Source organism: Austrofundulus limnaeus, unplaced genomic scaffold (assembly GCF_001266775.1).
Source record: "Austrofundulus limnaeus strain Quisiro unplaced genomic scaffold, Austrofundulus_limnaeus-1.0 Scaffold313, whole genome shotgun sequence".
NCBI classification, from domain to species: domain Eukaryota; kingdom Metazoa; phylum Chordata; class Actinopteri; order Cyprinodontiformes; family Rivulidae; genus Austrofundulus; species Austrofundulus limnaeus.
In genome coordinates this window covers 290,040-293,223 of record NW_013952715.1, presented here as the reverse complement: position 1 = coordinate 293,223, position 3,184 = coordinate 290,040, and positions in this window count along the sequence as shown.

The window sequence follows — 3,184 nt, the reverse complement described above, 5'->3', positions numbered from 1 at the left end:
TATATATATATATAGACCAAGTGTCACCCGAGTGTCCAAAACATACGGCTGCAGACCAAATGGCATGATTAAAAAAGTCAAAGTCAATCATCGATCTATGACCTAGTATGTCCTGGTGCTACATGTACTTATGGACACCCTTATGTTCGAACATGGTGTAGCACAGAAGTCCAACAATAGAACACAGCTTGGGTTCAGATCAGAGAGGCCGTTCCTCCCAATCATGCCTCTCCAGGTCACACTGTTGTTACCTCTCACCATTGGCAACTCCAGAGTAGAATCAAGTCCAGCCCTTCTCAAGGAGATCGGTTAGGTGAGTATTGTACTTTTTAGTTTGATACAGATTTTGAGGCAATTCTCATGCACGGCCTTGTGGAAGCTTTTAATGACCTTATTTTAATACGTCATCAACTTCTGTCAGGAAGATACACGTGTGTTCTCCGTGTCGGCCAGTGACAGTATGAATAGGATGGACAGAATGAGGAGATTATTGGTAAGTACGTTTTACTGCTGACCAACAATCTTTCTGCATGGACTCATCAGAATCCTCCCTCGCTTGAGTTTACAGAGGATTCATTCTAAAACAGGACTAAAAATGTGTAGAACTTATCTGAAAGGGTTGAAGAACATCTCCGCTTTCTGTACCACTGCACAAACCATAAGCAGCAGAGGACAGATGTAATGAATTTGTAAATGTTTTCTATTCACAGCAATATTTGAGTGGAGTTTAGACTTTGGTTATCCACTGTAAAATGTAACAATCATTTCATTATAAATCTAGCAGCTGTCTGATCACACAAACTGTCCAACATCACTACATCACTCCCTCAAGCTGTAATACTGGTCCTTGTGGTCTTGCTTTAGCTCTTCCTTGGTGGCTCAGAGGTATAACAGTTTGACTTTAACCTATCATGCTGCTTCAGTCTTCACATCATTCACACTCAGATGGGAGGAAGGTAGGCTAGGCCAAGTTTGGAAGTGTTTTATATAAAATGCCTGTGTTGGTTACGTGACATACTAGTGGCCAGCACTCCTGCTTCCTCCCACCCTGAATAAGCATAAGTAAGAAAGACCATGAAGTTCTGTCGGGTAATGTGATAAATTTCACTGAGAGTTGGGAAATAACATTTTATTATGAGCTTTCTCACACTCACTTCCTTAAAGCCTAAAATATGAGATGTTACAAACACAACTCTCCTGTTTTAAACAAGCTATTTGTCTTCTGAAAAAATACTCCTGTTTGTTTTACAAAATGAAAATTGTTATAGTAAAATATTCCTTTAAAAAACAAAGTAACTGGACTTCTGATGTGTAGTTAGGGATATTTTGCTTCCCATGCAGAGAACTTTCTTATTTAAACTGATCGTGATATCATTGGAGTCTGTGATTGTGGCCAATCTCTACATGGAGGAAGTGGCAAAGAGAACCCTGAACTCTTTCAATGAGCAACGTAGAGTCACCGGTTCAGATACAGTATGTGCACATTTCCTGCGTCCAAATCCAAGATAAATCAGTCGAATCATTCACTAGCAGTGCTGGCTCTAGCCATTTTGGTGCCCTAGGCGAGTTGAAGCGCAACCCCCCCACCCCCCGAACTATGTTGTCCCACCCACCCCAATTTGAACCCCTAAAAACAGGCTTGCCAGTGTAAGATACTATGGTAAACTTAGATTTATTTGCCCCACGCTCTGCTCCTGTGCGAGTTGTATGGATTTTTTGCAAAATTTATGGATTTTTTTAGGCTTTTTATACAGGTAAATGTCAGAAGAGGTTGACATGTATGGGACAACAAAATACAGACTTATTGTTATTGAGTTTGTCAACAAGAACCACTACCTGAGAGGCACTACTAGCCCCTCCCCCCGTCAGAGTGTTGAGCAGGACGAGTCAGTGCAACGTCAATCAAATGAGAGAGAGGGTGGGGGCGTTTGCTGCATTGGGGTGGGGGGGGGATGTTTTATGCGTAGTTTATTCTTCCTGTAATACTTCATTATAGTTTTTTAAGACAAAGCTAATCAAAAGAGGCGCTGAGCAGAGTTACAACCAAGGATTACAAATAATTACTTTTTTCTTCTGCAGTTTGGCCCCCCCTACAGCAGATGGCGCTCTAGGCGACCGCCTAGTTCGCCTATGCCAAAAGCCGGCTCTGTTCACTAGACACTTTTTTGTTGATAACATCAGATTCACTAGAGAAGATGATAACAAGCTGACTTTTCTATGTTTAGTACATATAGAAGAGAAATCAACCTACCCATATCAGCACTTTCTGTTTGACCCACACCAGCCACTGGAACACAAACTGTCAATACAACTCATTGTTGGGCTGAATATGTCCCCACGAAAACAAAAGAGGGAACAGAAATATATCAAAAAAGCTCTTCAAACATTCCAAACTTGTCAAATCAACAAGGAAATATTGATAACACAGAACAGAACTGAAAGAAGAAGAAGAATCAGCAACATGTTGCAGGAGTATCTAAGAAACGCTCAGACCTCAGAAACTCAGCTCTGTAAAACTTACAATGGTGCATTAAGCTTGATAGTCAGTCAGTTTGCTTTCAACATTTTATGCATATGGCCAAAACATAAGCCATCAAAGACCCTCTCTCGAGAGGAGACTGCAATTAATCTGCTTGAGAAATCTAAATGGAGCGTCTCCTGTTTGGATCTCTTTTGTTTTTTCTCTTTGTTCAGATTAGGATGTCATGTCACATTGTTCTCAGAGTGATATGGTTTCCTGGTTGTGACAAAACTGAAGGTCTTGTTAATTCTTACAGATAAGATTTGTCTGTGACAATCTTAGGTTAGTAGATCCTGCGGCTTAGATCTGCCCTATCCTGTGGAGTCTGCATGTTTCTGCTAAGACATAGTGGCAGTTGTGGGATGAGATATTTAGCTAACAGACAGGCAGAGTTGACTATTAGTTGATGTAAAAGTTTTTAAAGCAGATCTCATAATCAGTGTTCAGAGTATATGTTAAGGATGACGCTTGACTTAAGGATGAACCTTGTAAGGTTCAGTTCAATATCAGAAAAAAGAGTTGTAGCCAATACTATGTTAAAGGTTGTCTAGGTGTGGTGGCCATCTTGAAACGGACTGATTCATTGGCTGTGTCCAAAACGGCAGGACGGGTCCTCCGAAGGTCGAATTTGTCGGCCGCATACGTCATAGCGCCGCGACGAAG